The following is a 19,709-nucleotide window of genomic DNA, read 5'->3' on the forward strand; positions in this document are numbered from 1 at the left end:
GGACACTTAGACACTCACAGAGAATCAGGACACCTCCCACCCATCTGAAGAGGGACGTAACACAGGCAAGAAAGCACACGGGTGATGAGCGCGCGAGACAGATCGGGATTCCTATCTCTTGGGGCAGGAGGAAGGTTCCTGACAGCCAGCCTGGTTGGCAGGCATGGCGACTGCCCGTCCGGGGTCGCTGGTCAGCAGCTGTGACCAAAGACATGCATGACATAGAGTGTATTTTGCTGTCTGGGGCTTTACCTTCTACTTTCAAAAGCCCCTGAAGCTGGGTTGCTTTGAACTCCTCGGAGCTTGGGGTTTTTTACTCTGTTTGGCTTTCTAGTCTAGCCGAAACCAGTATCCTTGGTTTAATTTTTCTCTGATGGGCGAGTAGGTTGGAGGACGAGCAGGAAAGAAGCGGGGCCTTCTCCTTTAAGAGAACCTTGGCTTAGGGAGGTGCATTATTGAAAAGAACATAAAAGGTGGATTGTGAAAGCCCTATTACTCACAGATAAGAAATGCACCCCAGGCAAACCTGAGAAGCACAAACTCCTTTTCTAGCTGAAGTTTCTTTCAAGTGATGGTTACCCCCCACCCCTAAGGGCGGAGGGACAGAGGCTTATTCTCACCTTGAACTCCAGTCTCCAGGTACAATGGACAAGCGCCCCCAACCGCAGGTGTTAAACCAATTTACTAGTCAAAACTGACAAGACGTGTTTTGCAATTTCGCCCCGACCAAGATTACCTGTCCTCGCCTGGGCGAATCCCCCGCTGCTCTCCTGAAGGAGACAGACCAGCCGCTGTCTCATCCCCTGCTAGCCATCACTGCAGTCTTGTCTTCTGAGTGACCACAAAGGCCTTTCCCCAGAAGGATGCAACCTGTCCCGTCAGCCCTGCAGACTCACAGAACCCGCGTTCCATGATGCAACGTCGGCAGGAGCTGAGCCTTGGCAAGTCCAGGCTGGGGCTCTGAGGCCAGGGCGATCAACCCTGCTCCGGTGCCAGCGTGCTGTGTGACAGCCGGCAAGCCACTGCCCCTCTCTGGGCCTCAGCTCCTCATCTGAAAAGCAAAGCATCCGACTTCAGCTTGGGTCACGATCTCACGGTTTGTGAGTTCAAGCCCCACATAGGGTTGTCTGCTGTCAGCACAGAACCTGCTTCAGATCCTCTGTCCCCTCTCTCTGTCCCTCCCCAACTCGCTCATTCTCTCTCTCTCTCTCTCTCAAAAATAGATAAACACTAAGAAAAAAAAGCATCAGAAGCTTTAAAAAAAAAAGAAGGAAGGAAGGAAGGAAGGAAGGGAGGAAGGAAGGAGGAAGGAAGGAAGGAAGGGGGGAGGGAGGGAAGGGAGGAAGGAAGGCAGGCCACTAAAATCCCTTCCAACCCCTAATGAGCTCTGATTCTTGAAGCCATGACCTTGGATGGATAAACATTAGGGAGAAAAAGTAAACAAGCACATAGAATCAGTAGACCCAGCCTCAAATCCAAACTCTGCCTTGAGTTAGTTTCTGCTTGTGTGTGTGCACATGGAGGCTAGCCCTTGTATACCCAGAAGTGTTACCTCCTCCAAGAAGCCCTCCCTGTCTTCTCTTCCCTGGGCTTGATGGGGAAGGGCCTATCAGGAGTGCCTGACCCAGATCCACCCGGTCCCCATTCACGGCTTTGCCACAGATCCTTCCCATGCATCAGCGGGAGCCATGCTGGGGACTCTCACTTCATAACGCCACCGTCTGTCGACTTGCCCGTCCCTCACTGGGTGTTGCTCGGATGCTCGCATCTCTTTTACGGGCCCAGGCACCCAGGATCCCCCTTCCATTTCTGGATCCCTGTTGCCTCTAGCAGCCTGTACCTGCAACACCCCTGAGAGGGCAGGTCTGGGGTACCTGAGCTGCCCTAATTGCCTCCAGAAAGTCTAAGTGCCCAGAAGGTTCCAAACCCCTCGGCAGGCCCTTGGCCAGCGCCTGGCCCAACTCCTGGGCCTCAAGTCCCACCAGCTCTGAGGCACAACTTGTATTCCAGAACTCCTCTGCAGGCCACAAGGAAGGCCGGGGCACACAGTAAGTGCCCCTCAACAGATGTCTGTTGAATGAATGTTGGCTGGATATGTATGTGAGTCATTTCATGGAGTTGGAAAGCCAGCAAAGGCCAGAGGCGGTCTTCTAGAAGAAGCCTAGCCTGGAATATAAGCACCACGAGAATAGAGATTTGTATCTGGTTTTGCCACATCCACAGAGCCTGGCCCATCGTGGGCTCTCGATAAATATTTATTGACTGGGAGAACAAATGTAGTCCACCCCTTTGCTGCTGACAAGGGTAGCATCCTCCGGTTAAACACCTCCTCCCTTTCAAAAGAACCCTGGGACTTGGCTTTCCACCCGGATGCTGAACAGAGCCCGGGTGCCCTTCCTTCCAGACGCCTCCCTCCCACTGGAGCCACAGCCTGTGACCAGTACCAAGTGGAGAAGCAGCAGGGCTAGTCTCGTCTCAGCAAAAGCGTGTTCGTGGTCCACACCCACAAAAGACGCCCCTGGGCGGCATCACCCTGGGTGACCTCCCTGGCGCTGTGGGAACAATGGCTGGGCAGAGCAAGTCCAGCCCTCCGTGGGCCGAGGCGGGCTGGGGCGGCAGGTTCACACGCTTCAGACATGTGTGTGAGTGCCCTTCATAATAGGGCTTTGTCCTGGCCCCAGTGAGCCAGCGTCTGCCGAGCCCTGGGAGGGTGAAGGCGGTGGCCCGCATGCACAGTGCCACCTTCCAGCTCCGGGAGGCTCGGTCCCGAGTCTTGAAACACAAGGACTTGCAGGGAGGGGGTACGCTGGTCCCGGGACCTCACCTGCCAACGCTTCTTTCTGGGGCCGGAGGTGCACAAGGACTTTCAAAAGGGGTCTTCTTTCCCTGGCCATTTGGAAAGAGGGACGTGATGTGGGCCACAAGGAAGAGGGAGGAAATCTCCATCCACTGAGCACTTACTGTATACCAGGCCCTGCGTCATGCACTTTATTGGCCTTTTCTTGTCTTGCATCTGTGAGGTGGGCATCATCATACCCCGGATACAGAGGAGCAAACTAGGCTCTGAGCAGTAAAGGGACTTGTCCACCGTCACCGGGACCCGGACGTCTCTACCCCCAAGGCCTGTGCTCTTGGACCCCCCCCACACACACACACACACCTTCCCTAAACACCCACCACCCTTCACCTCTGTCCGAGCAGTCCCCGCTGGGCAGACGGTGCCCCTGCACTTGGCAGGGCATCTAAAACAGGATTCATATTTTATAAAAGTCTGGGGACTAAAAATAGAGATCCTTTCCCAACAGAAGGCGACGGAAAGCATGATACGAGAGCTGCAATCTAGGGCTGTGGTGGCCGCCCAAGTGTTAGAAGCAGAAAGACCTGGGTTCAAGGTACAGCGCCACCCCGCCCCCGCTGTGTGACCTGGGAGGGGTTTCCTTAACCTCCCTGAGCCGCTGCCCCATCATCTGTGTTTGGGGCAGAGTATCATTCATGTCCTTCTGGTAGATCTGTTGTGAGGGTTATAAGAATGGTCTCGGCAAGAGGTGCCTGGCTGGCTTGGTCGGTTGAGCGTCCGACTTCGGCTCAGGTCATGATCTCACGGTTTGTGAGTTCGAGCCCCGTGTCGGGCTCTGTGCTGACAGCTCAGAGCCTGGAGCCTGCTTCGGATTCTGTGTCTCCCGCTCCCTGTACCCCTCCTCCGCTCATGCTCTGTCTCTCAAAGATGAATACACGTTAAAAAAAACTTTAAACCAAAAAGAATGGTCTTGGCATATGACAAATATCCAGTGAACGTTTCCTATTCATATCCCTAGCAGGCATCATCCTCATGTTTCAAGACCCAATTCTGCTACTTACTGGCTGGGGAACTTAGTCTCTAGTTCTCAGTTTTTTCATCTTTAAAATGGGAATAAAGGTCTCTGCTCTGGAAGGTTGTGAGGATGAACTGAGGTCACACACATTGATATTCTTGGTGTGGGGCCCAGTGGGCACAGGCGCCAGCCAATCCTACCATCAAAACTCCCATTTTTCATCTGGCAGATCAATCGAATAGGGCCAGCCCTCAAAGAAAACGATAATAATCATCCTGGAGGGCGTGCTGTGTCCCCCTTCCAGGGCATCGATGGCCTGGGGAGGTACCTTGCAGCCGCTCCCAGAAGCTGGCTGTGCTCATCTCGACCCATCTTGGCATCCAGTGGCTCCCTACGGTAGCTCGAAATTGTGGTGGAAATATTTACACCATGGAAATTGGCAAATTGCTACAAATCAGGAACTCTCTCCCGTCCCCCCACCCCCGCCGGAAAAGCTGGTTGTTACACATTAACAGCAAGCCACACCACCCATCACTTCATTTCCTCCGACAACCTCAAGATAACGCATAACGACCGAAAGGCACCGACACCGTCCAGCTGGAACGGACGGGAGATTTGAGACAACAGAGGAAATCCCGGCCGTGGGCCCAGGAGGTCCATTTCACAAACGAGGAAATGCAGAGCCAGACCCCGCTTCTCAACACACTCTGGAGTCCTCCCTGGGAATGACGCCGGGCAATTAACATCACAGGGACCATCGGCAGGTGCCAAGCACGTCTACGCAGCCTGCCACGTGAAGGATCACAGCTCCGAAACTGTCAGAGGCAGAGCAGCGCCAGAACCCAGAGGACACTGTGCTCCGGAGGGCAGCCGAACCCTGGTCCATCCGACTGAGGCGGCCAAGGGGACAGGTCAGTCTCCCAGCCGTTGATTACCTGCAGGAACTTTCCCCATGCGCGCACACCAGAAACGTAGACTCTGGGCCAGGGAAACAGCCTCGCCCTTCCTCTGAGAAGCTGTCTCCCGGCCACAGGTAGGGAGAAAGCACCAGGAGAGAAAGCTCTGAACACTCAAGGTGTCGCTCCAGCCACCGCTATAAGGACACGCGGCAACCAGTCCCTCGGCCCCACCTGCCATTCTACCTGCTATCACCCCTGCGGCCACCCCTGCCAGACCCCTGCCTCTCCCTGCAACCCCTCCTTTGTCTCCGTTGTGATAGCTCATGTGTATTGAGCACCCCAGGCTAGTGCTCAGCGCATCACGACACCTCATCTTCCCAGTGCCCAGGAGGTAGGCGGGGCCAGACTGACAAGCTGAGAAACCGAGGCTCAGAGAGGTTAAGTGACGCAGCCAACATCACTCAGCTACGTGACCTTGATAGAGTCAATGTTAGAGACCCCAGAGCCCAAGGACAGAACCAAGCAGTAAGTATCTGTCAGGTGAGAGAATGAGTGACCTATGAGTTTCTTGGTATGAGTTTCTTGAACTATGAATTTTTTAAAGGCTAAATTTGATCTTGTTCCTGCCTTGCGTAAAGCCCTTCTAGGCCACCATGACCTCCACACTGAGCCCAAGCTCCTCACCCGGCGTTCAGAGCTCCCGTGGCTGCCCCGCCCAGCTGCAGCATTTTCTCCCACTGCTCACCCAGCATTTGAGGCCCGAGGGTGCTACAGGCACCTTTCCAGGCCGCCATGCTTCCTGAGCTGGGGACAGGTGGCCGAGAGGACACCTCCGTTGTATCTGCCTCGGCAATCTGCAAAACCTGGTTGGTCACTCACTCCCACCTACGTGCAGCCTCCTGTGATGGCTTCTAGACCCTCCCAAGCACAGTCGGCAGCTACTTCTCTGCTTCCAGGAGGAACAGTATCCCCTAAGTGGCTGTCCATGGACTTCCCACCTTCCCACTGGTCCTCAGGGTCCTAATGTCTGGGGTTGCATTGCGTCCACCCCAAATTCCTATGTTGGAGTCCCAACACCCAGTTTCTCAGGATGTGATCATCACTGGAGAGAGAGCTTTTTCAGGGTTAAAATGAAGTCTTTAAGTTGAAAGGAAGTCACCGGGGTGGGCTCTAACCTAATATGACTGATGTCCTTATAAGAACGGGAAATTTAGACACAGAGTGACACATGGGGGGATCACCATGTGGACATGAAAACAGCATCACTAACCCAAGGAACAAGGCCAAAACAAAGTTCTTCCTCGGCCCACAGAAGGAACTGACCCTGGGGGCACTTTGACCTTGGACTTCCGGCTTCCAGAACCATGAGACAACCCATCTCAGTTGGCTTACTCACCCGGGTGATAGTGCTTGGTCATGGCAGCCCCCCAAAACTAACCCACCCAGGGCCAGAACTTGTCTCCCATGTTTGTGCCCCACACCCACCTCGGTGCCCGAGTCTGAAGAGTGGGCGCTCGTGTGAGTAATGGGGACAGGTGAGTACAACATTTTGGGGTCAAAGTAATAGGTTTTTCCACCCAATTAACTGATAACTGAGGCTTTTTTCCTCTGCTGGCCAGCAATTTTCAAATAAAACACCGTGGCAAAGAGAGATAGGGCATGAAGCAGGGGGCTTCATTCAGCCAAGAGCATTTATTGAGTGCCTGCTGTATACCTAGGCTAAGCTGCCTTGCATGCCTAATGCTTTGGAGCAAAACCAAAGAGCTCCACTGTAATAGAAGACTTTTTCCAAGCCACACGCGCACACGCACACATGCGCGTGCACACAAGCACACACACACACACACACACACACACACACACTGATGGGTAGAATTTTCTCAGTGTCGAGCCCTTCCTCTCCGACATTTCTCTTAAACTTTTGACTTCCCGTGCTAGTATATCACCTATCACAGCTTCAAACTATATTTAGTGTATTTAATCATTTTAGCCTAAAAAATGCCAACAATGTTCACGACATTCCACAAAGTACATCACGACCCTCTCTATTTTTAACCTGACAACCTCAGGAGTTTCCAAACTGCCATGAAAAAAACAACAAAAAATATTTTGTTTGTTTCAAGGGGATAAGTAGGAGTTTACACATCCATCACCCATTCAAGAAGCATCAGTCAGTCCTACCACATGCCGGGCACACGGGAGCAGGGGAGGCTGCTCAGAGGAGAGGTCGTTTCTCTACAAAGACCTCCCAGACCCACAGCGTGCGGGGCTTGCACGCACACTGAGGTCAGGGCAGCTGCTTGAGAAGGTTCCTGTCCTATAACTGCCTGGGCCCTGCCCATGGGGCCAGCGCGACCCCAGCTGCTGGGCAGACGGGTGGCAGGTGGTCAGGCCAAGCAGGGCGATGAGCTTTAGGTACCCTTACTGCCCACACAGCAGAATCAAACCTCGTAGGAGTGCATCGGTCGGGAAGTGACCAGGAAGGGTCCAAAGCTGGTGGATGGGAGGGCGGGAGATCCCAATCCGGGGAGATCAGAGGGGCTGCGTCCCCGCATTTCCAAAGCCCCACGAAACTGCAGTTCTCATGTGTGCTGTCTGTCTGTCCGCTGAAACCGTGAGCTCTTTGCGGACTCTTCCCGCGTCCCTGACCCAACCCCGGCACCAGGCAGGCTCGAGGCGGATGTTTCCGGGCCCGAACTATTTACAGCCAGTGTCGCAGCAGGGCAACAAGGGGGGTCCGGCTCACCCTGAGCTCTCGGGGCTCTGCCTCCCCGCCCCAGCTCCCGGCCCCTGCACACCCAGGACAGCACCCAGCCCCTTCCCCTAGGGCCCCAAGTTGGAGGAGATGCCTGTGGTCCGCTGTGCACGAGATGGCGAGACCTCGCCCACTGCTGTGAGGCACTCGCAGTTTTCACACCGGCAGGTCTGTCTGGCTCCCGTCTGACTCTTCCTGCTGCGCCAGGCTTCAGCACTCACAAGCCTGACGGTGGCAGCGATTGCCGTGACGACAGCGAGCCCGGGACGGTGCACTCCCGGGGAGCCAGGCCCTGTCCTCGCCGACCACCCCTGAGGGAAATGTTGTTAGGCCCATTTGACGGATGAGGGCACCGAGGCACGGAGAGGAGGAAGAACTTGCTGGCTGCCATGCAGCTGGCAGGTGGCCAGGCCAGGCCCCCACCCCCAGCACTCTGACCCCCTCTGCGTGCTCCTGTGCGCTGGGGGCCGTTGGGAGCCAGACAGCTTTGCCGTGTGGGAGTCTTCTTGGAGCCCCCCTCACACAGGCCCGGGGCTGCAGAAGCACCTCATGGGGGAGCTGGGCTTCCGCGGGGCCGGGAGCTCACAGGGCAGGGGTTCCCATGTCAGGCAGAGCAGATGAAGGTGATCGGAGGTCACGGGGCTTTGTGGGGAAGTCGGATCCACTTTGGAGAAAAGTCACTCAGATGCAGAGACCCGCACCTGCTGGAAGGGGGCAAGGGACACAGACACTCCCTGCCAGCTAAACGCCACAACTGTTTGCGGATGAGACAGACGCCCCGCCCCCACACGCCTGTCAAAAGGCAGAGGGAGGCTCCTGTACCCCCGCCGAGCTGAGGGACAGCAGGTTGGGAGACTGGTCCGAACCCAGTTCCTGCCACCTGTGGGCTGTGTGACCCGGAGAACCTCATGGAATCTCTCTGACCCTCAAATGCCTCCTGCAAAGAACGGAGGTGGGAATACGTTCAAGGCTTCTGTGTAATTGGAAAGCGCTTTCTCCCACAGTGCTTGGCAGTCAGCAGGAGACGTAAAATCTCTTTTGTCTGGGAAGAAGGGAGAGACTTCAACTAGTTCTTTTCCTTCTTCCCCACCCCCCATCTGCAGGGGACCAAACCCCCCAGCTGATCTGGCTGCACGGAGTCTGTGGGGAGGATGCCGGAAAGGGTACCTTGCGTCAGGGCTCCCTGGGTCTCCCGGGAGTCCCTCGTGCCGGGCTCCGGGCTTGCCCCTTGGCCTCCGCGAGGGGAGGGAACAAAGTGCAGAAATCCACTGCAGACCGTGCATGGATCCCTTTCCCAGCCTCGGAGACAGCGGGTCTCCAAAGACACGGTCCTTCCATTTTTAGACATGAGGAAACCGAGGCTTAGATTGCGGAAATCAACCGTGGACACGCCAGGATCCAAACCCAGCGCAGCTGAACCCCAGCACCCAGCCGCACCCCCCGGGATCCACGGGCGGCTCACAGCACTTCACCGTGCACCCACCAGGGCCCGGAACAAGACGCGCTCCTCGACTGGAAACAGGCAAGAGCCGCCCCAAGCCCTGCCAATCATCTGGCGGAACATACGCATCTCAAGGAACCGAACAGTTGTATGCTCTTTTTTACCCAAACTTCATATTTTGCATGTTCCTCCCTCAAACACCACAAACCGTCCTGTCGCCATGTTGCGTAAGCCCCAGAGATATTTTCTTTCTTATGTTTTACCCCACACAGCGGCTGTCTTCTGAGAAAAGAAATCGACCGAGGGACAAAATCTTGTAAATATTCCAGCCATTCACTTATCCAGCATAATTACCCTGCAAAGAGCAACATTTGGGCCTCAATTCACTAGCACATAACTAACCGCATTATGCAATTAGCCAACACACAATTAGCAGGGTTTTGCAGTGCGTGCACCACAGGCTTCCAGGAGCCCCCGCGTCCGCGGACAGACTCCACAAAGTGGCAACTGTCCCCAGGGAAGATGCCTGGAGAAGGGTCATTTGGAACAGTGGAGGTGAGCTCCTAAAATTTGGGAATCCACTCCCTCCCCTCCATCCAATCTGCCTTCGCACAGGCCCAGTGACTTAGCTCCCGGCGGCTCTAACAACGCAGACGGGGTGTTCTAACGGACAGGCACATTTCTATTTATTCTGGAGGCTGGGAAGTTCGAGATCAAGGTGGCAGCTGATTCAGTTCCCGCCAAGGTCTCTCTTCCTGTAGACGGCCGCCTTCTCACGTGTCCTCGTGCGGCAGAAGACAGAGCCCTCCTGTGTCTCTTCCTCCTCTTAGAGGGGCACCAGCCCTATTGAATTAGGGCCTCACCCTTATGACCTTCTTTAACCTTCATCATCCCCTCACAGGCCCTAACTCCAGACACAATCTCATTGGGAATTAGGACTTTTCAGAATGCCTGTTAAAAATAAAGAGTCCAGGGGCGCCTGGGTGGCTCAGTCGGTTAAGCGTCCGACTTCAGCTCTCAGGTCATGATTTCACCGTTCGTGAGTTCAAGCCCTGCGTCGGGCCTCTGCACTGACAGCTTGGAGCCTGGAGCCTGCTTCGGAGTCTGTGTCTCCCTCGCTCTCTGCCCCTCCCCCACTCATACTCCGTCTCTCTGTGTCTCTCAAGAATAAATAAACATTAAAAAATTAAAAAATTAAAAATAAAAACCTAAAGATTCCAGGGTCCGCCCCAGATGGACTAACTCAGAATCTCTGGATTTTTTTTTTTTTTTTTAACACGCCTCCTGAATGATTTGTATAGACGGTCAAGTTTGGGAATCTCTCAATGACATGCCACCTGATGAGTTATCCCAGGAAATACTGCCCCTGCCTGGTTGCAAGCACCCATTTCCCAAGGCCCTGCGCGGCGCATCTGTTGTCACAGTGCTGGTGTTTCGCTTGCTGTTTATGACAGTATGCATTCAAAACACGTCTAAGGGCCAGCCCACACCCTTAGCCCACTCCGCCCAAAGGATTCTCTCCCTCCGGTTCCCACTGATCACGTTGTTCTGTTCAGAGCTGGTGTGCCACCTTTTTCTTGTCGACAGCAATGGCCACGAGACGTCTCCTCTACCAAATTAATTACGTCCGTCATCATTAAAAGAAACCCACTTAGCTGTGTCAAGCCTGGCAGATGATGGGCAAGCCCAGGTCGTACACCCGCATCAGCCACTGAAACTGGATACGGGAAGGGACCGAGGAGAAGAGGCTGGTACTGTGAGATGCCAGAGGCTCCAGGACCTGATGGCCTCAGCCAAGGTTGCGGAACAACATAGAGTCGGGAAAACCCGGGTCCAAGTTCTGTCTGCCTTTTGCAAGCCCTCGTGGCCTCGACCATCTCCTTCACCTCTCTGGGTCTCAGCCTCCACACCTGCTCAATGGGCATACTAACACCGCCTCACGGGGGCGCTGAAGCTGATGTACAGAGTGGGGAACTCGGTGTATCAACTACTTCCAGACACGCCGGGCGGATGCAAGGGTTTGGATTTATTTTGCACCCCAGGGTAGAGTTTCTTTGTGCTTAGAAGAAGGGGGAAACCTGCAAAGAAGGTGGGGGGAAATGACTATTTACAAACAATGTACTGTCTTTCAAGGTATATTTAAAAGTGGTAAAACACCAAGAGAAAGGAGAGAGGGACGGGGCGCGTCCTGAATCCTCACTGGCTTCTCATCCCACTGGGATCTAAGGCTGATTATTTACCGTGACCGGCAGGGTCCTGGGCAGCTGGCCCTTCCCCTCCCCCACTCACCTGTGTTGCTCCCACCCCAGCCCCCGAAACTCCTAGCTACTCTCCCAGGACTTAGACCCCCCACCCTCCCCCCAGGCAAGGTCTTTGCCCTGCTGTTCCCTCTGCCTGATGCTTTTCCCACAAAGGGCTGCATGTTCACTCCCTCTTCCCTCCAGGCTCCGCTCAAAGCCCACCCCCCCAGCCGGGCGCCCCTAGATCAACTCCCCGCCTTCCCCACCTGCAGGGACCCACCACCCTCCGGTGGCCAGTGTGTCGACTTCTCAAACCCAGACTTTGCTCACATCCTTGGCAACCTGAATACGGCCTGAACACTCAATAAATAGTTGATCAATACTGTTTAATTAATTAATCAGTCACACAGGCTTTATCTGATTTAATCCGCATGTCCAGCCTGACAGGTGGGTGTCGTTGTACCAGCTTTGCAGACAACAAAAACGAGGCTCGGAGAAACTGAGCAATCGGCTGAGGCCCCACAGCCGGCAGGTGTACTAGGCGCGGGCACCAGGAATTCAAATCCAGGTTTGTCCGGATGCCATGCACAAAGCTCACCACTTCACCCGCAGCCTAGAGGGGACAGTACATAACCAACGAGCAGGGTATCTGAGAACGTCCTGGGCTAATCAGAAGACCAGTGCAACCCTCTCCTGATCTTTCCATCATAAACCACAGAGAATGAACCTTTGGCTTCGCGCTTTACGACCTGCAGCGGGAGCCTCCTTCCCGGAGGATATGAAGAACCGGGAGGCTCTGGGGTCTCCAGGGGCGAGCTCAGAGGTGCACACATAGCATGGGGAGGAGAAGGGCCCTCTCTGTAAAGTTGCCGGAAGAGATGGAAACCTCGCTGGTCCGCATGAGGGTTTGGGAGGTGGGGGGCAGACCTTTGCTGAGAAAATCCCCTCTGCCCAGGCTCACACACACAGCCCCTTCCCCTCCCTTCCACCCCTCTTCTTGCCCTCACAACAGCCGTGCATGGCAGAGGTCATCGAGGCCACCCAGACTCTGTCCGCACACCTCCAGGGGGCACTGTTCACACGGTCTACGCTGTGGGAAATGCTCCTTATAACTGTGTGCCATGGCCATTCTGGGCATCATCCCGCCTTAGAGGCAGGGAAACGGAGGCTCAGAGACGGGTCCTGCCTTATCTAAGGTTCCCAGCTGAACCACCGAGGCAGGATCCAAACCCAAGGGCACCCAACGGCACAGCCTACACGTAACCTCATCCCCACCACAGCTCTCTACACTCCCGGACTCATGCAGATTATTTCATTTAGTCTTTGCCGTGACCCAGGGAAAGCTGAATTATGAAGCAGCAAGCTCCCCAAATCAAAGGACTGTGACGGGGACAGCCTCTGGTGTGACTGCCAACCTAACAAACCCAATATTTCATTGGAATCACAGCGATCCTAAAGGAGAGGTAAGACTGCTGCAGAAAGTTTACCTTCAGACACTGTACAAGTCAGCAGCAACCCGCCAGGGTTGGGGGATACCAGGACTGGGGGATAAGAGAAGGACCTCGAGTAGGTAGAAAGGCCCCCACTCTCCCCGCCCCCCACCCCCTCGTCAATCGGGCTCTGGGTGAGCGAGTGCATCGGCATGTGGCCGGGAAGTGGTGAAATCAGTCAGAGCCCAACCCCTCCTGACACCCACGCCCAAGCTGTTTCCCCTGCTGCAGTCTCATCTATCACTGTGACCCGCACGCCAGCTCCTGGGGTATTTTCTGGAATAGTCACAGTCCATCTCATCAGGGCCTTGTCCTCTCTTCATGAAGGGCTGTTGTCTGTCTCCCCTCCCCTCGCCCCTGTTGGGCCCTAGTGAGTGCCTGCTGACAGAGGGCGGCACGTGTGGAGCTGTGTGATCGCTGAAGCTCCATCATATAGAAGGTCTCACGGGGCACTCACCCCGAGAATCCAGCCACCACACCCTGAGGGACCCGAGGTACATGGAGAAGCCATGTGTAAATGTCCCGGCCGATGCCCCTCTGAGATCCCAGCCAGCAGCCCACAGCACCCCAGTCGTGAGCGAGGAGGACTTCAAATGACTCAGCCCCCCAGCACCCGTCCACAGCCCCCGACACATCCTGAGCGCCAACCGCCCAGCTGAGCCCAGCCATCCCCACGATCAGGAGACGATGATGATGAGAGTGCTTCTGTAGTCCGCCAAGTGTGGGATGGTGTGGTACAGCGACAGACAACCAGAACACTGGCCTTATAAACGAGGAAGGGCCTCAGAGTCGTGACCCGACACGTCCAAAGAGGAAGGTCAAACCACACGGCGCGTCTGACTCCTTCCTGGGAGCAGGTGCAAGGGGGTGGAGGCCACTGCTTTGCCCCTTCCTTCACTCCGTTGTTTGTGCTCCTTCAGTGTATGAAACCACAGGGGCTCCTTTCACTCGGGGAAGTAAAGGAAGGATATTTTCCAGCATGATTCTTGCACGGTTAGATGAAGACAACACAATCGCGTTCTGGAATGACCACTCAGATAAAAATCATGGTCTCCCCACAAAGAGTCTCCCTCCCTTTTTTCTCTGTCCCAGATCAACCCAAACTGCAACCAATATGAACAGCACAACCTCTGAGATGTGACTCAATCTGTCAGATTTGCAGCCCTTCGTCGTAAACATCATAATGATAAATAAAAGCTAAACCTCTGAGTAGCATATTCCATCATGGAAAGGTGCAAACCCGCCAGCCCATCTGCCCACATGGGGGTGGGGGATGGCCTGGGGGGACATAAAACCTGCAGGAGGTGGTTAAATGCCCCCCATCATCTTGGGTGGGGGGGGACCCTGGGAGCCCCCACCAGAGCCTGGAGCCCACCAGAACAAGTGCAACAGCCCAGGCTACGGCTGACATCCTTCCCACACATTCTGGTTTCTTCTCGAACTTCTCCAAGGCAACAGATTTTCACTTCCTTTTAAGATTTCCTTTTGCTCAGAGAAAGAAAGAGAAGGGCATATACTGAGTTCTTACATGCCAGGCACCATGCTAGCCATGCACGTGACATCTCCGAGCTCCATAATCACCGTGGGAGGTGAGTATTAGGCCTGGCGGCAGAGGGTGGGCTAGGGAATCCAGATGGAAACGGGTCTGAAGCCCCTCTCCGACTCTTGGTGGTTGCCCAAACTCAATGCTGAATAAATGAGTACTTGCTGGACGACCAAGTCAAATAAAAGTCTTGCCCTCATTCTCTCGCTCATCCTGTTCCAGACACATGCCCCACATCCCCGTGTGTAAGTGCACATAAAAGGCTGAGTCCTGCTTGACGACTGAGTTCACAGTTCTCAAGGTGAGGCCAAGGCAGGTCCTCCTACCCGATGGACCGTCACCAAAACACAGGCTCACCATCACCCATAAGCAGAACAAAACCAAGCCCTGTGACCTGTCTTCCCCAGACTGGGAGAGCTGAAGAACAAGGGCAAGAGGCAAGGATCGGCCATCCCAGCAGACTGCAGGACCCAGGACGGTGGAGTGAGTGGGGGAGGCATCACAGCACCCCGGAGGCCCCCGGAAGAGCTGGATGTGGTGTGGGATAATAGAAGGTTCCAGAAGGTGACCAGGAGTAGCCAGAATGCAATGCACCTCCTGTCGCCCTCGGCAGCTTTTGGAGAGAACCAGAGGACCCAATGGTCACAGCCCTGCTCCCACGGGTAGCACCACATATCTATGCAATGTGCTGCTCGTGTCCACCCTTCCCTCCTGATGACATTACTAATTACTAAGTACCACTGACACATTGTGACTTGCACAGCTGCGTCTCAAACAACTGCCCTAAAACAAAGTTATAGTGCTTATAACTCAGGGCCCACCTGGTTAATAGAAGAAAGATTATTACCAGGGACCCAAGCCTCGCCTCCGAGGAGACTTCGTCCGGGTCCCTCCTAACACAAACACCTATCAGATATCAGCCTGGCACAAAGGCACTCAGCATGTATCTGTTCAAAGAATGAACGAATTAGGCACCATCATATATTTGATATCACTTAATAAAGGATGTCGCTCATTATACTCCCTAAGCCCCAGTTTCCTAGGCTATAAAATAAGAATACTATTACCCGGGTAACAGCGTTACAAGATTAAGTGAGGTAACATATGCACAGGGTCTATGCATCTACAATAATCCATATATGTTCAATTAAGTCCTGAAAATATTTAATCACCATCATCATTGTTATTAGCTCTCATTTATTTAACATCTGCTAAATGCTAGAGGCTTTTCTGGGCTTCCTGATCCTCCTAATAATCTTTCAAGGTAGACAGTGCGATTACCTTTATTATGTAATATTTATGAGCTCTCAAGAAGCAAAAAGGTTAGTACAGAATAATACAACAACTTCCAGTCTGGGAGTGTGGCAGACCAAGTCCTCCAAGGCACCCTGTCACGTTGAAAGAAGACTGTCTTGAATAACATGCAGTTCTGACACATGGCTGGGCTGCCAAGGTACGCGGGGTCTCCAAATCCCCCACCCATTCGTTCCCCAAGCGTGAGCTAGACCTGAAGCCAGGATGAGCTGGCGATGCACAGGCGGCAGGGATTTGCTTGCCTTGAGGGTGAGTACCAATAAGCATACTGCAGTTTGGATCCTGACCCAAAGGCAAAGCAGAGGAGCTGAGCCTGGTGGTTCCTTGCAGACCTGGGATGCTCAAAGGTAACAGAAGTGTCTCCAGGTCTTTGATGGCCCTGAATCACAACAGAACCACTTAGAGATCTCTGGAGGAAAGCATCCCCAACTTAGGCATCCCACGGGTTAAAGATAAGCCATGAGCCCCACAACGAAAAGTCACAGAAAGAGAAGGAGGCAGGTGTCCATGAGTGGCAGTGGCAACAAACACGAGATGTAAACATCCAAAGATGACAGAACGCGAATAGTCTGGTCCATAACCTATAACATGCAGGAACGGAATGGACAAGGAGAGAAAGGTAGGAATCACAAGGATGAAGAATCCGCGAAAGATTTTCAGGAATGACCAAACAGGTTTGAAAAAGAACCAAATAGAACTTCTAAATGTGGACACTTTAATGGATTTTGAAAAGCCTCAATGGATGGTTGACTATATACAACCAAAAAATAAAATGTATGACTCCAAGAATAAGAGTCCGATTAAATTACCACGATGCAATACGAAGAAATAAGGAAATAGAAAACTTAAAGGGAAATGTAGGAGATATGAAACTAGAGATATCTAATCAGAGTCCCAGAAGAGTGCAGCGACAGGTCAGATTCGAAGAGATAATAGCTAAGAGCTTTCTAGAACAGATGGGAAATACAAATCCAAGATTCAGGAATCACAATGTATCAGGAATCACAATCTCACAAAGTGAGATTGAATATTTTAAATCCCCTCCCACGTCCTGTGGCAAATCTTTAAAATACCAAAGACAAAAATATTTTTTAAGCAGCCAGACAAAAAGAAGGGATACTCTTCAAGAAAATGACAATAAGACTAAGAGAAAACTTTTCAGCTCCAGCAGTGTGGACAGAAGACATGTAAAGAGATGCATTTAGTGTCAGTCCAGAATTGTGAACTCCACAAAACCATGAACCCAGCAAGAACAAAAATGAAATGAGGATACATTCAGACACACGTGGTTGGTGGTAAACCAGCAGATCTTCCCTGAGGGAGCAAAGCAAATCATCACAAAAAGAGCAGTGTGATGTGCAAGAGGGGTGGTGTGCAAAAAAAACGGATAGACACGTATGTAAAAATAACGATACCGTGTGCCTAAGACAATAACAGTCTAATTTATGAAGTGAAACGAAAATAACAGAGTTAAAATATTGGACAACAATAACAAGTAGGTCAAGAAGGTGATGATTCGATTTTGGATATTCCTTTCATTATTTAAAAGATGCTACGATAATGCTATATTTAGTATGCCGTTAAGTTAAATATGCATGGCTCGGTGTCCGAGACTATCAGAAAAACGATAGAAAAAAAAACAGAATAAATTTCAAAACAGTAGAGGAAGGGGGAAATGGAATAATAAAAAAAGCAAATGGATAACTTTTTTTTTTAACTCAAAAGGCAAGACATAAGAAAAGGGAATCAGAGAAAAAGTGGAAAAAGAAATCACAAAGCAAGACAATAGAAACAATAAAAAAATAAATCAGTAATCTAGATAAATATAAATGAACTAAACTAACCAATTCAAGATTGTCCTAAAGATTTTTTTTTAACTCAAGAAACACCCAGGTGTACCCACCACCTCGTTTAAGAAGTAAAACATTATCAGCAAAATCAACATCCTCCTCCCTGATCACAAACCCACCCCCCCCAGAAATAAATTAAATTAAATAATTATATATTATATATATATATATTATAACCATCGAGTCCCATATATTTTACTAAAAATGTAAGTATAATTACACACACACACAAAAACACACACGCACATACACATTTTTTTCTACACATCACATTTTCACTCAATATTGTGTTCCTGAGGTTTGCCCATTTTGATACTTGTAACTTTAGTTCATTAATTTTCACTGACTGCTGTATGATTTTTATAAGACTATGCCACAATTGATTTATCCATTCTCCTGTTGATTGGCATTGCTATTATAAAAACTGTTTACATTTGCAAAAGTTTCTCTCTAAGGTAAATATTCTTAGGTGTAGAATTTCTGAGTCATGGATTGTAAATACCTTCAATTTTCCTAGATATTGACAAATTGAAAGTCGTTGTACCACATTGCCACATTTCTGGCAATGGCAGACTAGGTAATTAGGACCAACTTCACCACTGTAAAACCTAGAAAATATGGATTAGGTTTTAAATTAAAAATCAAATGCCTGAAGGCATTGGAGAGTTATCAAGATAGTGAAGAATTACGGCCAAGATCCAGGAGAAGAAGGAAACTCAATGAGACAAGCTCAGAATTTGGACAGCTTTTCGCCTAAAGGTGCCCACCGATTCTGGAAAAAGAGGCCAAGGGGCTAAAATTTTGACAAATTCATAGAAGTGGAGGGACAAAAATTAAAGTTCAAGGACCGTTACTAAGGGGGACTTAGTAAACCACCAACACTAAAAGTGGTACCCTTTTTTTTTTATGATTTCCTTTTCTTCTTTTCTTTTTCTTTGCCTTTATGGAAGAATTAATTGGGTTTTGTTTCTTAACTGACTTTAGAGGGATACACCCTATAATGTGCTGTCCTTCAAAAAGGATGAAGCCCAGTCTAAAACATCTCCACCCCAATTGTATTAAACACATCTGGCTTTGCTAGTAGTCTGTGCCAGAATTAAGCACTAAACCCAGCACCCAATTTATCTCTACATTTTTCCCGGTACCAGGCATACAAGGAACCAAAATTATATGGCTGAAAGCAAAGACACACTACATAACATGGAAATTTCCCACAGGACCTCCAGAAAATGGAGGTATCAGACCGAGAGTTTTAAAATAACTAGCTTATTATATCCAAGGAAAGAAAAGAAAAGACTGAGGAATAAATCAGAGAACCAGAAACTATAAAAATGGATCAAAGGTCAATCCTAGGACTGAAAAAATGAATAACTGAAATTTAAAAATCAATGAATAGGTTCAGTAACAAGACACAGCTGACAATAATCAGTAAACTGAGAGATATGTCAGAAGAAATATCTAAAATGATGCATGGAGAGACATGAAGATGGGGAAAGGTGAAGGAGTCATATGAGATACCACACAGAAGTCTAACATGTGAAACTGGATTCCCAGAAGAAAGAAGAAAGAGTGAGGCAAAAGAAACATCTAAAGAGATAATGGCTGAGAATTTTCAAAAAGTGATAAATTACATTTACAAAAGTCCAAGAGGTACTATGAACCCCAAGCAAAAGAAACAGAAAGGGAACCCCACCTAGACACATTATACCAAAGGGACTGAACACCAAAGACAAAGAGGAAATCTTAAAGAACAGAGAGGAGAAAAAAAAGAAGCATTTCCTTCAAAAGAGCAAGGATAATACCAACATCTGACTTCTCAGCAGAAAAACAAAGCCAGAAGACAACAGAACACTATCTACAAAGCATTAGAAACAAAATTTTCCCCAACAGAATTCCCCCTCGCAAAAATATCCTTCAACAATAAAGGTTAAATAAAGACGTTTGCAGCCTGGGAGAAGTGGACCTTCAGGCTGAGGAACTATACTCGGCAGACCCACAAGAAAAGATAGACTGAAAGGCACCCTTTAGAAGAAAGCTTGGAAACGGAGGTAGAAATGTAAAAATGATGGAAAGATGAATGTATGGATAGATGTAAATGAATGTCAACTGTATGAAAAATAATAGTACCTCGTGGAGTGTGGAATAGAGACCTAAAACGCAAGTAAACTATCATGGATAAGTAGAGAAGGTCGGGGGGAGTAAATGAAGTTCAAGTCCTCTAAAACCCCTGCCAAGAAGTGGGGAAAGTCCTGTTTTATATCAGACAGAAAAAGGAAAAATCAAAGATTTCTGTTGTTATCTTTGAAGCAGCAGTTCTCAAAACGCGGTTCATAGAGCCCTAGGAGTTCCAGAGGTGTCTTCAAGG

The sequence above is a fragment of the Herpailurus yagouaroundi genome, unplaced genomic scaffold (assembly GCF_014898765.1).
Source record: "Herpailurus yagouaroundi ecotype Mexico unplaced genomic scaffold, PumYag 141, whole genome shotgun sequence".
NCBI classification, from domain to species: Eukaryota; Metazoa; Chordata; class Mammalia; order Carnivora; family Felidae; genus Herpailurus; species Herpailurus yagouaroundi.